This window comes from Accipiter gentilis, chromosome Z (assembly GCF_929443795.1).
Source record: "Accipiter gentilis chromosome Z, bAccGen1.1, whole genome shotgun sequence".
Lineage (NCBI taxonomy): Eukaryota > Metazoa > Chordata > Aves > Accipitriformes > Accipitridae > Astur > Astur gentilis.
In genome coordinates, this window is record NC_064919.1 from 68,216,386 (window position 1) to 68,233,873 (window position 17,488).

Consider the following 17,488-nt stretch of genomic DNA (forward strand, 5'->3'; position numbering starts at 1 on the left):
GATCCCAGGCTGCAGTGCAAGATCCCCTGTTGGAAAACACCATGTGGTGACAGCCACTGCATCCTTACATCAAAGTAGTTTTAGAAGCTAAAACATATATTTCTTCCACCATTTTTCTGTAGAAGGGAAACAAACCTGTACAGAATGTGAAAACATGAAAGAAAAAACATTCAGTTATTTGGCTTTAAAACAAGAACTACTGAGCCTACACCTCTACTAGTTTGGTAATCATCATTATTTAGTCCCAGTTTTATACACCCCTTATCTTCTCTCCCTGCAAAGTAATTTTATCAAGCATCTCTCTTGAAGACTCATACATCAAAAGGTGCATTTGTCAAAGAGAGTATTTGACTCTGACAGGACAATATTCACAACAAAAGCTCTAACTCCACAGACTGAGCCATCACCAAGAACAGCAGTAATGTCATTAGACTGGAATATGAGTGCTCACTGACAGCTTGTTATGCGATTAGTTCATATGCACCAGGTTATAGGATGTCAAGCATAGGTGTTAGAAAGGGATTTTTTTTTTTTCCCCAGGTTAGCCCACCAGAGCCCTCTATCTCTTGCTGAAGACCAAGTTTTTATCTGGTCATACATCACCTAACTCCCCTTTTAACAGAATCGAATTCTTTACTTGTAGTATACAGTTTAATCTCTTAGGCACCAAACTGAACTTGGGATTCAGATTCTTTAAGCCTGTCATACCCCAAAACAGGAGCATTAGCTGAAATACAATTGGATAAGACATAGAAAGCGTCAAGTCAGAACAGGTGGTCCTTGCTGATGTAAAAGTCTGAAGCCATCAACAGAAAGATGGATTAAAAGTACAGTAAAACCCAAAATAGAAGTCCTAAATTCTCATTCCAGATCATTTTTATATGCCCATATATTTGGTATATGAGAATGTTCACACTGTTTTGAGTTAACTGTCTGTCCTATTTTTAAAGATGAAATTGCTTATTTCATATTGGATGACTGTCAGAGCAGAGTAAAACGTCTCCACACATAATGCACAGGATAAGGAGTTTCTTAGACAATTTAAATCTCCTATCCCCAACGGAGAAGAACATCAGATATTTTATACAAAAAAAATTATACTTTCGATCAGTTTAAGGTGATAGGGATAAGCAGATAAAACCATTTATACTACATTCTCCACCTCCAATTAGAATGGTGGAAATAAGATAGCATACAAACAAGTAACTTGGAGAGAATGAGCTATATACAGTTTCAAAAGCTACAGCTTAATTAAATCATTTCTGGAGGAATTATAAACAAGAAAGGAAATTTAGACTAATCTAACAGCATTCAAAACAGAATTATGAGCAGATACCAAATGTTCCAAGATGGCTGCTGGAAAGAGAATTTTAAAGTTCTCTCAGCAAAAGATGATCATAAAAATAAATGACATAAGAAAGCAAATTAAAAATTAAAGGCTTATAAACATGTTATTTCTAGCAAAGAAACATAACATACTCTAAAATTTTTAAGTCTTAATAACTGGTTAGGCAGTAAATGGTATGCAAGACAAATGGAGAACCAAACTTACTCTTTTTCAAAACAAGTAAGTATTTAAATGATTTAGATTTAAAAAGTTATAAAACCCAACAATCTCTGGCCTTACAGAAGGAGACCAGAGACCCAGTAAGATGTTTAACAGGTTTGCTCTTGTTCTTTTTCCTTTCTGAAGAATGATTCAACTGCCATGCTTCCATGATAAAAATCATTATTTGTCACCAGGGTTATATTTGTTTCTTAGTATACACTGCTGACAATTACAACAAATTATTATTGTCATCTACTAGTTGTACTGAAGTAGCATTTAGGAGTCATGAAGCAGGACCCTAGTATGCTAATCATCCCAATTTGGTTTTTTTATTTATCTATCTTGTCTGTGTCTGGTTTTGTTATTTGGTACTAAACTTTTTTCACCTTATGCTCTACTTCGATAAATATATGGACAAGAAATACAAAAAGAGAAGCAAAAACAATCCAAGTTACACCAGGAATTAACAGTATTAATATGATTTCTTATGATATAGGAATAAGCAGCTGTACTAAGTAAGCACTAAACCTTGCTAAAGAGAGATATGTCTTGCTCACTGACACTCAGAGACCCATTCAAAACATCCTTGTCCTGCGAAGACTTATGCATATGCTGAATTTTGCTCCAAAAGTCAAGGAGGACTAAACATTTCCATATGTATTTTTGGCTCTGGCATAAAAAGCTTTCCTGGGGTGCAGAAATAAAGTAAAAAATTCCTTGTAAGCCTATTTTGAGTAACTGCGAAATGAAGAAATACAACCCTATAGCAACATATTAGAACCCTTCACTCACTTATGGTAGATCCATAGTGGTCGGCATACTTTCTATCAGCAGAAAGTCACAGGGGAACTGGCTCTCACCATGAAGACCCAGACTTAGGCTCTTCAGGTCCTTAACTCTTACACATGTAACCCCCTCACACATATACAGAGTGCTCTGTGCTGTATGAAGAAAGCACTGTCTCCCTGTGCATCAAGGAGACCGTTCGGTGACATCTATCAACTAGTCTAGCCACAGGCCAAGCATACAATAACTACACCCACTTCAACAATGGCAGCTACTATTACAAATGTTTACTTTTGCAAGATAACAAGTTAGCAAGACAAAAAAAATGACAGGAAAAGACATTCAAAACTTCTGCAAGCATATAGCTAAAAATGGTTATAGTTTCAGTAATTCCTATTTTGGTTTCTTTATAAACCATACTATAAAGAGAAAATAAGCGAAGGAATCATATCTGATGAGGAAAGGAGTGTTTAGTGAGGTAACTTAAAAAAATGTTAAAAATCAATCTAGTTAGCAAGCAATAAAAAAAATCCTTAATAACTAAATAGGTCTGTGATAACAAAGGAAGGCAATTACAGGAGAGCAAGTACATGGACTACTCCTTAAATATACCATATTTTATACCAAAAATATACCATTTTTTCTCACCATCCTCAGTGTATTCCTGACTATTTTAAAACTTTGCTGCATTCATATTTCAATTATAACAATGTACTGAAGTTTTTAATTTATAGTAATGCATACATCTTAAGAAATTTAATTGTTGATACTAATTACAAATTACATAGTCAAGTAAAAATGCAGTAAGCCCACATCCCTTTGATATGGACCTAGATAAAGGAAAAAGGGTATGTTCAGTATTAGCTTAAAAATTTACATAAAAATTGCAGACACATGCGCATAGCAGTGTGAAAGCATAACACTAAAGAAGCATCACTTTACAAGAGCTCCAGCTTGTCACCAGTGATTTGAGGAAGGACACAACGTTCTATGTGAACAGAATCTGATCAGAAAGGCTTTGCATTCAACTTTCAGTTTAGTCATTCCCTCACAGGCTCCTAGGGACAATATATTGTTCTGTTAGCAAGCACCTGGGGAAAACACTTTCACAAGCCATGGGCACCCCATCATAAAAAGATAAAAATAACATCACATATATCTAGAAAGATGCATGAGCATGAAGTTATATAGATAGACACTACACTTATGCAAAACATGCTTTTTCATGTGTGTATATATATATACACATCTACGATGATGATCAGGGGGCTGTAGCACCTCTCCTATGATGACAGGCTGAGAGACTTGAGGTTGTTCAGCTGGGAGAAAAGAAGGCTCCAGGGAGACCTTATGGTGGCCTTCCAGTATTTAAAGTGGGCTTATAAGAAAGATGGGGACAGACTTTTTAGTAGGGCCTGTAGCAATAGGACAAGGGATAACGGTTTTAAACTGAAAGAGGGTAGATTCAGTCTAGATATAAGGAAGTTCTTTACTGTGAGGGTGGTGGGGCACTGGAAGAGGTTGCCCAGAGAGGCTGTGGCTGCCTCATCCCTGGAATTGTTCAAGGCCAGGTTGGATGGGGCTTTGAGCAACCTGGTGTAGCAGAAGGTGTCCATGCCCATGGCAGGGGGGTTGGAACTAGATGATCTTTAAGGTCCCTTCCAACCCAAACCATGCTATATTAAAAGGAATAGTCTAATTTCATCAAGGCATGCTATGCAAGAGCAACTAGAAGCAGTTTTAAGCGTTTATACAGTATTTGAGGGAGGATGTAAGAAGTAAGAGCTATTGCATCAGATGGATATAATTTTTTCTATCTGTGAAACAATCTTAAATGAAACAAGTAAGATTAATTTATCTAGTAAGATGTATTTGGTCCTACTAAATCCAGGTTCATGAAAGGGTAGCAGTATCTGACATCTGACAAAGTGCAAAGTCCTAGTTTAAAGAGACATTGGTAGTGAATAAAGATGCCTCCATTACCTTTAGATTTCAGTTAGGATACTGACTTCCAGTGGACTACTGCCAACCTTCAGCAGGTTTTGTGGGCCATGAAGCACTCTGTCATCTCTGCTTACTAAAACCAGTGCTCAGTACATACAGCTCTACACACCAGTTCCCTACATCCCACTTTGACTACACTCCTGAGTTCTCTAGACCAATGGCTTCAGTAATCATTACAGGGAAAGCAGTAAGTGAAAAAATAAAATTAAAAAAAAAAAAAAAAAAAAAAAAAAAAAAGGCAAACCTATACCTCCTGCAAAAAGTCATCTGATAAGATTCTGATTTCAAATCAAGTAAATGCTATGGAGGAGATGGGGGTAGTGCCTTCACTTCCATCTTCCAGCAGTCTACCAGAAAATGCTTTGGCTGCTTCTCTTTTCTTGCATTTATTTTTGAAATTAAACAGCATTTTTTGATTCAAGGATAGCACTCTTTAGGATTCCTGTGCTTGGCAGCTACAAGAAATCTTTTCCTTCCATCAAGATTGTTTAAAGCGATTGGTTTGTAAAAATTTTGTAAAATATTATCACTGTATTGATTACGCCACCATGCCACTTTGAACACTGAAAGCAATTCTGTATCTAAGAACAACAGAAAGATTAAAAGACATGATGAACAGGACAAAATAAACTGTACTGTTGAACAACGCCAAATCTACACTGATATTCACCCATCTCCCACTACTGCATTATTCAAACATCCTGGTATATGTACTTATATGGTAGTTGGAACAAATCTGTTTTCTAACATCATGTGGGACATTGAGGCCATAAAATATATTGAAAATGAGTAGTAATATTTTAAAGTAATAATGAACTCTGGATCATACCAACTGTATCTGTTTGGCATAAGAATGAAAAAATTCTTACTGCTGTTAAAAAACCTCTTTGAAGTGGAATAAAGGAAAGTTTTCCAGAACTGGGGAGTTAATCTTTCACTGTGCTGTCTAATCAGCAGCACAACTGAGTAAGAGAGCAATTCCAATTCATTCTCCATTCCAAGATCTCCTCGCCAGGGTAACTGTATGGGTTTTGGCTGGCAAGCAGTTACAACAGTAACTCAAACTTTCATATACTATTGTTAAACAAAACCAGACTAGCTAAATTGACCAATGTCATCTTTTTATTGATCCAAAGGAATCAGGGAAGGAGGAAAAAAATGGTTGTGAAAACCATGAAATTTATAAATGGGAATAAGCACAGGCAATCATGGTACACAAGTTTTGTGGACATACAAGGGACTTCAAAAAAATTATGAAAAGTCAAACAACTGAAATTGTCAAAAATCTCAAAAACACATATTTAAAAAATTATCAACAGCAGCACTCAAGTGGTATTCTTTGTGGCCATGGATAAGCATCACATTAAAGTGACTTTTAAGAAAGCTTTTTCATTTATCCTAACAAGCACAGAAAAGAAAGAACCATTATCTTAGAAGAGCAAGTAGTTGTACATTGCTGAAGCTACAAAATAAGTATGATTAAAAAAACCCCCAACATTTACTTGCTTATTGAGAGAACTGTATTCACAGCATTGGTTATAAGATAAGCACCAAAGGTATTTTAGGTGGGATGCATACCAAGTGTATCTGTAAGATAACTATCTGGAGCATGGGAATATAGAGATAAATGTATACTTCAGCCAGAGGAGACGTTTTCAATGACAAAGATCTCTCTCTCATATATTAGATTCCCTTTAAAAGGGAACTTGAGAAACAGAATTACAATGATGCACTTAAAATTAGAGTTTGGCTTTACTTGGGACTTGTTTTAAATATTTAATACTGACAATACTGCCTGATGTCAGATCCTTCTTTTAAATTGTTTGCCCATTTAAGCTCACTTAATCAGAAATTGACTATCAGCATTCAAGCTAATAGGTTCTGGTTTCCTATATGTTGTTGACCAGATAAGGTTTCAGTTACCATTTAAGACCAGTGACACCAGTGATTTTTCTTCAATCGCATACAATCTACAACTACTCAGGCCATCTTTCAGGTAGCTGACAGAATAAGCCTGGGGCCCACTCAAGTTTTTCAATTAAGGTAGCCATGAACCAGCAACCAAGAAAAATGTGGTTAAGAATTGCCATGCAGTTCATCCACGCTAAAGGACCCTGGAAGGTATAGATAGGAACCAGTATTAACCGTTTCTGTAGTACCCTCAAGCACTGCTACAGCTGAGATAGCAGCACCCAATGAAGTCCATGACTTCAAAGAAAAAACATTAACATGCAAGTGTACTTTCAGATTTTTAAATTGCTCTCCCACATAGCCCAAAAGACAAAGATTGTGTTTGTCCTGCAATACTATACACTAGGCTTTTGTGGACTACTCATGTAAGCTGATCAATGCAATCCTCAAACATCCAACTTCTGTCCACAATTGTGTTCACCCTCAACAAATCAAGTCTAAAATTTAACGGAGCAGTTCTCCAGACTTCTGACACTATCAATAAACTTACATTAAGAAATCTAAAATAATAATAGCAAGGCCCTTTCATGAATATTCCTAATATAAGGAAGAATGCTGGGATGCTCCCACATGAAGTTCACAATGCCTAAGTATTCACATACAAAAATGACAAGGTTTCCTTGCTTTATCCCTCCCTCCCCACCCAAAGGAACTAATTTAAAAAATTGATGTAAAACATGGTAAGGCTATCATGAAGCACTAATGTTTAACTGAGCTTTGCAGTGAAGTGAAAGCAGTGTACTGCTTCCCTGAGACCAGAAAAACCAGAATGTAATAATGTTTTTATAACAGTAACTTGATTAATAAAAATTAGTGTATACATAAAAGTAAACTTTATTCAAGGTGCCAAAATTAAAATAATTTAAAACATTTTTGATACTTTAAACAATCTCTTGGTTATACATACATACAAAGAAGTTCCAGTTTTCTCAAACTTAATGATACATGTTTGAGAAAGTTGTATAAACAAAAGAGAAACCTCCTATCATCTGTCTACAAGATGACATTTCACTATTACACATGAGAAGCAAGGCCATATTGAAATTAAAATTACAAGGAATTAAATTTTCTTTAGAAGGCTTTCTTACCAAGCCCAAATTTACAGCATGGTTTTCAAACATCTTCATTTGCAGACTTTATTTTTAATTTTAAAATTATACCTTTGTACAGAAAAGCCTTGCTTTTCTTATTTTTACAGAACTTGTGAAATATAACAAAGCTATAAACCCTGGAGAAACATGTAGGCCCCTGGTTCAGGAGTACCTGTTCTAGAACATAAAACCAATAGAGTCAAATATCAACATCCATTCCCCGCCCCCCCCCCCCTTTTTTTTTTTTTTAAGGTGTTTTCCATCACTAAGCAGATTTGGAGACAAATAGTATAACTTATGTGAATGCATTTCATTCATTTATTTGACCCTTGAAATCTTTAGCACAGAAATCCACTGCCAACAACATACTCAAGTGAAAGCACTTCCTTGTAACAACTATTGTTTTTCTACATTTCTCAGCATGCCTCCCTAAAAAATAATATGCCCAAGTGCTACCATTCTGAAGCCACTTGAAATAAGTGAAAGCCTGATTACAAATATTTTGCTTATGTTCCCCTACTTCCTAGTTGTCACTATCACCACCACCTGCAAGAACAATCACTATTAGGAATTGGTGAGTATGATTCAGGCAGCAGTGGAACTGAAAACATTTTTGCATTTTATTTAAAACAGCTCAAGAGAAACTTCAGTCCTGAATAGCAGAGATTTTATTCAAATTATGCCTACATGATTTTGGTTTTGTAAAGTGAAGAAGTATTAGAGCTTTGATTTTCAGATTCACAGGTATTAGCACTGTCCTTGGAATTTATTTATTTTGTTTGTTTATTTGGTTTTGGGTTTTTTTGAAGAAAGGTCTTGCAGGGCAAGTTAAAGCTCTATGGGAAAAGCATGTAAACTGTGTCAGTCCCTGGTATGAGTGTCTCATTTATGAAGGTATCATAAAATGAATGCACTTCTTAAATTTTGTTGCTGCCAATACATTAAACATTTTAAAAATCCACATGTTAAGCAGAGAGCCTACTCACCAAGCCCTATGTGCAGGACAGTATTTCTGTAGTTCTGTCAAGTTTCAAAACCAAGACAGAAGAGCTTTGGATGTTGCTGCAAGCATATCTCATGTATTCTTCCCTACAAGAAAACTTTAACATGAATACTGTTTGAATGCACAGAGGTGTTTTATCCATTACCAGTACCTGCCTATGTATTAAGCTTTAACACTGCCCCCCAGCAATATTGGATTTCAGATAGTTTCAATGCAATTAATTCACAATCAACACTGCAATGACAAAAGGTAGGAAAATGTAGTCTTGCTTACAGCCACACTTACCTACTCTAGATGGATACAACAACATTGCAGCCCTTGTCTCCTAGAGCAGACCAGTTTTCAACTTACCACCCAACACGGTTAGTGCAACCAACGTAACACAAAATTCAGCATTGGGTGGAATGTGCAAACATGCAGTTAGACTAGGAGTCCACACTACTGCAAAATGCCATCCTTAAATTTAATTCAAGTATTAATGAGAAAATGCAGTTACAGCAGTGTGTGACAGGCATTTAGACTCATGAAGACTGCTGTGCTCCCCTTTTCAGGGAAGAAGCACAGCTAGAGATGATATATTGTCAAGCACAGAGCTAGCTACTACACGAAAGCAGCAGATTTCAAACTGAGGCCTCAGTTGAAAGCTATGGTTTCAATGCAGTTCAGTCCAAAATAACTAATTCCTCATGGCAACTTTTAAATTCAACTTCCTAAAGTTCAATTTATCAAGAAATACTAATGTTAGGCTATTAAGAAAAAAATCCTGTGTAATTAATCTTTTAAAACCTGTCATACATAAACACAAGATGCAACATTTTCCCTAGTTAGCTCATCAGAAAACACAAAATCAATTACATAGCAATGTTGAATTTTAACTCAAAACCACAAGTTGACAATTTTATTTTTAATATTCCAACTAAAGAATATACTCATACAACAAAAGGGAAATTGGACATGTAAAGTCTAGTCTATAGGCCAGAGTTGAACTAGATCATAAAACAGAAAAATCAGAAGTACTGCATTTTTTTTTGCAACATAAATCACCTCACAGCAGGCTGCAACAAAGTTCTAAACCCTTTCAATCCACTAGCAGTATGTGACAGAGATATTGTTATTTTAGCATTATAATGTAGTCTTTTAAAAACAGCTGAACTGAATCCCAGAGAATGCTATCAAACTGAAAGTAATGTGGAACATTTGTAAAACTGGACGTTCAGAGATATTACTGAAAATTTTTTCCATGGGACAACACAGAAAAAGTAAAAATTGCAAGTTTTTTATTTCTTTACTAAGCAGCCTTCAAAATTTATGAGGAAAGAAATGCAAAAAAGTTGAAACAGTTTTTCAGAGTATTAATCTACAAGCAAACTCAGTAATGCAAGACATTCCGATTTCATTTCTTACCACTTCCCCATGTGCTATTCCATATCCATCAAAGAAAAGCCAAGCTAGTGCTGCTGTGGGTACTTCAAGTTTTTCAGTTTGGTTATGGATCTAAATTTCAGCCATAAACACTTAAGTTTTATAGAACAAGATGCTTTTAAGCATGAAAAAATACACTGAATATTTAAAAAAAAATTAAAAAAAATCAAACAGCAAAGAAACCATAAAATATTTATATGCAAGTAGGATCTTGAATTTGCTGCTAGAATACTCTTAGACCAAGTACTAACATTAGAACTAGAGTGGTAACAAGCCTAGAAACACATTAGGTAATTTAAATACCTAGGCTCTGAATAAACAGCTATATATGCCACTACAGAGGAAGAAGGGGCCAGAAGTTGTCCTAACTTGGGTAAGTAACCTGTTGAAACAGTTCCATATATCAACTTCCCAGCAGCAATGTCAGTTTGAGGAGTTCCTACTCCCCACCTCGATTATTCATTTCTGTTCCTCCCTACTGATGTGGATCTGACAAAAAAAAAAAAACAAAAAAAAAACCCAAAACAAAACAAACAAAAAAAAACAAACCCAAAATACCACACATTTTGAAACTTGAAGTTGGAGAAGAAAAAATGGAAACCTGTGAACTAGATTTGATCTCCAATCCAATTCATAACATGGTACTGCAATAATTTCCCAGGAATACAGACAGGATGGCATTTCCGATGAACAAGCTTCAGTCAGTCTTTTAAGACATAATAATAAGGCCTTCCATTTTCACAGTACACATGCACTGTAATACAGATTTATTCCAGTAGAGAAGATGCCCTACATGCAGCAATGGAATCTACCACACTGGAAACTACAGTTTCATAGGATGAAGAAAGTTTTATTATTAAAATGAAGCTGCAGAAGTAGGAACTACGGCCCCCAAAATCTGAAGTCTATTCTCCTTCAGCCTGAATTTACTCAGCAAGGTAGCAGGGGTTATGACCTGCACCCACGAGATTAGATGTATTGGAAAGCTTAACACTCTGAAAACAATTAATACTACTTTTTTTTGGTTTTCTCTTCAAGAGGTCACTCCCAAAAAATAACTGCTTCCTTTGTTTCCTATTTATGGTAGGAAGAAAAAGCTACGTTTTCAGGACAGAAAGGAGGCATGGCAGTATGACTCAAAGGTAAATGTAAGAATAGAGCTTACAGGCAACTTTAGACTGTGCATTGACAAGGCTCCCAGCTGCATAGTGTATCACTCCACATGATCTCCCCATAAAAGCACCTTTATAAGACCAAACCAGCCCAGTATGCTATGTCAAGCAGCAACTATGCATGCTGTGGTAAAACTACAGGAACAACCACGAAGGAACTCCTACCCCTAGATTCTTCCCCATGTTCGCCAGCAATGTGTGGCTTGACGGAGGAATCAGAGGAGGATGCCACCACATGAATTTGCCCAACTGATTTTTGATCTGCTTTAAGTTTTCATCTGCTTGTTTGTATGTAGACTGCACTCTAGAAATCAAAGGCATGTCATGTGAAATGACCTGAGATGTTTAAAAGAAGTTGAGCTGACCTCAGGGAAAAAAAGAAATAATGATGTTTACTCAGCACACCATAATACTAAAAAAAAAGGTAAGATGACAGCTGAAATTAATTGTAGTACATAAAGTTACATACGATACATGTAAGAGGTAAATACACATTGTTTATACCAATTTATGTGCCACCTTTGTGTACAAATGCAGGTCAGGGAACAAAACCCACTGTTAGAAAAATTGAAGGCCTAGGAATATAGCAACTTAAAAAAGAATTCCCATAAAAACACCCCCCCACACCCCCTTGAGGTCCCTGCTTTCTTTTAAAATCCTGAGGCAAGTTGAAAAAAAGTTGTAGTCAAACACTAAAAGAAGCTGTCAATGCAAGCAGACATTCAACAAACAGATCTGTCAATGTTACCACGTACATACTGCCCAGAAGAGGAGAGGAAGGCAGGCAAGTTCCATTTCAAGAAGGCTTTCCCTGGTCTAACTATACTAGCAATGAATTCTCAGAAATAAGGTCCGATTGAACCGTGGCTTGTGTTAAAAAATGACTTGGAAGTCATATCCCAACAAATCAGGAGACAATTATCAATTACTACAAACTTTTAAAAAAAGTGTTCAGTTACATCAGTTTCCTCACAAACAGTGAAGCTAAAACAGAAACACTGTGTGTTTGTATCTTGGAACATGTTCTTAGGGATCTCAGCAGTTCTTCCTGCTCTGGGTATTGAAGTTTCTGACAAAGAGTAAAAAGTCTGTAATTTCCTGCTTTGCAAAACTAACAAAACGACTGTCACTTTTTCAACCTCTAACAGGCAGACAGAACAGATTACTGTACCTTGATGTTGGTAGTGTTTCATTAGCACAGTGAAAGTGGTACCTCAGCTATGAAAGAAAGCTGGCAGCTGAATTACAGATAAACAAAACCTAAACCCCTCAAATTCCTGGAGGCATCAACAACAAAAAGGCAATCTCTTCCCAAGGCCTAGACAGAGTAAGACCAGACATTAGTCAAGAAAGATGCATTTTCATGCTCTCTCTGAAACATAAATACAAAAAGGACACAAATTTCAATACATGCATTGAAGTTATATTTGACATAACACAGATGGCATAAAGACAAAGGTAGTTGCTAATGGAAGTTAAAGAAGGCTTTGTAAGGACTCCTCCCCTTGCAGAAATGGGAATGAAAAAAACATTTTACAGGAGTCTGCACGCTTTCAGTTTCTCTTATCTGGCTAAGAAAAAAAATCCTTCTCTCTCCTGTTGCAGCACACAAAAATCTCTGTGAAACTCCGTTCATGGGAGGCAGAAATCTGGAAAACAGAAGTTAGTTTCAAGTGTGGTTCTAATAACATCTGAGCATGTTTTATGAAGCGATTTCTATTCTATGGATCATTACATTCAAAAAATCAAAATCCTTGGGCAATGTAGAAATACAGCTGTTTGTTTCAACAATTATAAAAAGGGAAACAAAACGTGTGACAGTCTTGCATTACTTTTGCACTGAATTGTTATGAACAGCACAGTACACAGTTGACTGAATTTAAAGTACGTAGTAATAAAATAAACTTAGTAGATACGATCAGCACAGAACTGAATTTTACTATACTGTACGATCTGTCACAATTCAGCTTCCCCTTAGACGACTTAAGTAATAAACAATTTACTATGACAGAGCCATTCAGAATGCAACAGGAAGCATTTTGCTAGAGATCAGACTTTGTTTTCTTGCGCTACAGAATACACTCACTGGGACTGTTCTTTGCAGTAAGTGTTTGGTTATTTCGAATCAAGTCCACAGCAAACTCACCATCCGCTAAAGATACAGCTGCATGAGGTAAGCTAAAAAGGAAGTACAAGGCACTTGTTATCTGCAATTTATCTCAGAAGACTTTTACAGTAGTATTTTTAAAAGTTCATCTAGGAGCAACAAACTCAGATCTGCCTTTTTTTTTTTTCCCTAGGGAGAGTTGTTTTACAGTTCACAAAATGCAAATATTTCTTATAAAATTATTCTCTTTACAGCAAAAGAAATCTTGTGTCATTTACACATAATAAATACATCTAGTTGAAAGTGGTACAGTAAAGAAAACATTACCTAATTTAGGAGATGTTACTACGTAAATAGCAGCTGGCTATTCCATCTACAACACAGCAGCTCCAGCTTAACAGTGCATTGAGAGTAAACTACTTGCATATCCACAGGATATGGGTATCTCCTATCCATAGGACAGTATACCATACTCTCTCCTCAGTCCAGAACCCAATAAGCAAAGCAAGGCGTTCACATCTATGTAACAGCAGTAGTGTACAAGCAATGTTCTTGCTGTTAAGAAAGCAGAGCATGAAATCTAACCTATGCATGTAAGTGTTGCCAACAAAAATTATGATCAATGGTGAAGCAAGTTAGTTATCTGGAGTTTTATTTTAGTTTACTCAATCAAATTATGTGTAGTTTTTCTCCCTTATGAAGGGCAGTAGAATTCAAATGTTTGAGAATAAGCAAAAAAGGTCTATGTCTAATTTAACACAATTCACAAGTGCCACTAGTGTCGGGGTGGGGGGGGTGGGGAGGGGAGGGGGGAGTGCTGGTGTGGGGGAGGAACAGTCATTCTTGTCTGAATCTTGTCCTGGTTTCATGTGTTCTCCAGTTGCTACAAGCAAACAAGACGATATTCCACTGTATACCCCTGCAGTGCTTCACAAATTGATTTGATCATTAAAAGCAACACTTCTAGTGTAAAACATACTGAAACATACTGTTAACTTGCCATCAGATCAAAAGATTTAGAACTATGCTGGTATTAATTGCAGCCCCACAAATCAATCAAGCAATCCTATCTAAGGAAGCAAACAAACTATTAACACTAAATCTAGAAGAAAAAAATGCAAACAAAAAAGTCTTGAAACAATATTAGAGAATGTTAAAAGAAATCACTCCAATATCTATATCCCCCCTGCCTCAAAAAAAAAAACAACCCCAAACAACCCCAAACCAACTTATATATTCTTGCCTTACACTTTATTCCATGAATTCATATATCTGATAACTGTCACTTGTGCCAGAGGTATGTGCCCAAGTTTGCTGGTAAACTGCTTACTTATTAATAGGCAATGAAATAAATTGAGACAAAAGACTGAAGCACTGTTTTTCCATGAAGTGCTTAAAATCAGACATGACAAAGATCCTTTGAGACTCTTTAGGCATTTTTGTATAGTAATTACTGATAGAGGCAATTACGTCATACTATCATAATTATTACACTATTCCTCATTCTCATGAGCTGGAACTGCACTACTCGGCCATATTTCACTTGTGAAACCAACCTACACAACAGGCCTGAAAGGCATCCTTACTTCTGCTTGGTGCAAAATTTTCCCAACATTGACCATGTTGCTGTCTGGGACCAAAAGAGATCGGCTTCAATTTTTTCCCCCTTTTATTGGGAATAAAGCATTTCAAAGATTAAAAAAAAGGAGTAAATACTAGATTGAATTTGTGGAACAAGTTTAAATTATAACTTCTATATTTGTTTCCTACCTTTTTAAACCATTACTCTTTAAAAGCGGCTTCCAGTTTTCTCACTTTATAGCAAATCCTGTGTAGTGTTTTTATGCCAGTGTATCTAGGACACCTTTCTAACTCATGTTAGTAACTCATATTTCTAACTCATGAAATGCAGTGTAAACGGTTATCTGACGGAAGATTTCATACCAATCTGCAGGTTAAGATTTGTGCATCTGCAATGAAAGCAAACTGCATAATTCTACAATTTCTCTGATTTTAAAACCTTAAGAAAATATTGCAGAAAATAATAAGTATTTTGCAGGACCTCCTTGGTAGTAGACACTATTCAAAAATATTTCATAAATTTAAGGGGTTTCAAACAACAGTATTACATCTAGATATGGGTGTAATTAAAGAAGAATATGCACTTTATTGTTTATTTTTATGTTTAAAAAACATCTATATAATTTTGCACCTACAAGAACAGCTTTATTTAAATTAGCATTCCTTGGGTGTCTGTGCTTTCAGGAAAAAAGCCAAAATCAGAAACCCACCTCCCAAAACCTAGTACAGAACCTAAATTACAGAAATATTTTTTCCTTAACTTTCACCCTACTGTTAACTCCTGAAGAACAACAAATGCAGAATACTTGAAACATATGCGTACAATGAAGGCAAACCCAGAAGAATAAATGCCATAAAGGCCATAAATGACAACATTGAACCAGCTCCCGAGTTCCAGTAAAGTTAAAAACTGTCTCTTTTCCTTTCCACATCCCACTGTCAGACACAAATCCCTACCAACACAGACTAAGTTCTGAGGCTAGCTGAGAAACCATTTTCTCTTAAAAAAGGTCCAAAAGCCTGATCATTTGCAAGTGTTGGCATTTCACTCTGGGACTAAGCTGTAAGAGAGTTCCTCAGTCATTTCACAGCATTAAATTCACCAATTGAGAGACTCTGTCTGCACTGCTGTTTTAACAGGAATTTCTGAAACTAATGCATACCTTCCTGCAGTAAGTTTTTACTTCAATTTATTACCAGTTTCTCATGAAAATTCTCCAGTAGTTTTGAGCACCAAGATACCCTAAAGTAAGAAAGGCCCTAAGTAAATCTGTGCTTTCAATTGTGTCTTAATCTGGTTTCCGGAGCTCTTCCAGTTAATTTTATTTCAGTGGTCTAAGGGAAGGTTAAACTAACACTGACTGAATCTTGTATTTCTGTTCAAAACCATCTCATAATTTCTTCATGCAACAACAAATTCTGGTCCATTAAAATAACAACCTTAAAGAGCTTTATTGGTTTGCAAAATTGGTGGATGAAAGCCAGCTAGTCTCTCTTCAAAAACATTGAGCAAAAAGCACCTCAAGCAAGTTATGTATTTTAAGAAAACTAAAATTCTGGCATTATTCTCAGAAGATTCTTAACCACTTCCAACTTCAAATTAAAAATGCAAATAATGTTTAATATTGTGCACTCAATCCTAAAAAAAAGTCAGAATACACCACATCACTTTGAGCAAACTGGCTGATAAATTACTCTTCTGTTAATTTGTTCCCACTGCCAGCTTCAGAAAAAGAGAGCATTACATTTCTGAAGAAGGTGAAAGACTACCTCTGGCTGCTGTTCTGGATCGTTCCCCTCTTTGCCTTCCCATTACAAAAGCTTCCCAATTCATATGGAAGTATCTACAGGAGCAATTTGGTTTTCTAAAGAAATTCCAAGCCTCCCAAAACTGTTACCAAATTTAGGCTTCACATTTAAGTAACTAATTCTATATTTCAGCTGTATTTAAAATCCAACCTTCACTTTCTGCATAAGCAATTCTAATCAAAGAGGGCACAGTAAAGAAGAAAGAACAGAAGATGCATTCGTCTCCAGAAAACACATAAATCAAATACCGACAAGAGAAATTCAGAACTATTAATTAAAATTTTAAAAGAATTTGAGTAACTCAAGTAGAGTTTTTGTATGAACATTCAAAAAGAAGTATATCAATCTAGAAAGCAGCAATAGAAGACAAGAATAAGTTTTAAAACCCCAACATAAAAAAACCCACTCAATAAGGGATATGACAGTTACTTTGGGAAAAAAAACCCTAATCACAAGAAAAACGAGACTACAATGAACAAGAATGCAACTGGATACAAAAAACATGAAGAAATTGCTAGCTAGAAGTTCTGGTATGTTTTGTGATCCTATTCAAGAATCAGCATGTACTTAAGGCACAGGCGAGGCCCAACTCACCTAATCCTTTTTTGAATTTTGGATTTGATGAAGCACAACTCATTTCTGTTTGAACCAATTTCTGTAATTCTCTGTACGCTCAATTAGGCTAAAGTATCTTCACATTGTAAAAATCTAAACTTGCACAGCTCAAAAGACTGTTTATCCTTGTGGCTTTATTTTTTTTTTCTTCCTTTTGAAGCAAGCTATTAGTTGCTCACTCTTTGTACTAGACTCATTAGATCAATCTACAATTTTTAAACCGACTTCATGTATTTGCAAGCAGCCAAAACTGTCTTACTCAAAATTAAGTGAAATGAAAGTGAAGAGCTAATTATCTTCAAGAACACTCATTCTTATTTGGAAAGATCAAATTGTCAAATCTGCCTTATAAAGCTTTCCTCCAGAAGTTTCACAGGG

The 17,488-nt window shown here is 35.9% G+C and overlaps 1 protein-coding gene across 5 annotated transcripts in view; it reads right to left on the bottom strand.

Moving 5' to 3' along the window:
- MAP3K1 (mitogen-activated protein kinase kinase kinase 1) overlaps positions 1-17,488 on the bottom strand; it is a 63,189-nt gene that overhangs the window by 29,929 nt on the left and 15,772 nt on the right. Inside the window, exon 1 of one of the 5 annotated variants that reach the window (XM_049795544.1) lies at positions 12,170-12,278. The exons of the other annotated variants lie outside the window; for them this stretch is intronic. The gene's annotated coding sequence lies outside the window, so the exon portion shown is untranslated. Of the gene's footprint in view, positions 1-12,169; positions 12,279-17,488 lie in introns of those variants that run through there. 5 annotated transcript variants of the gene reach the window in all.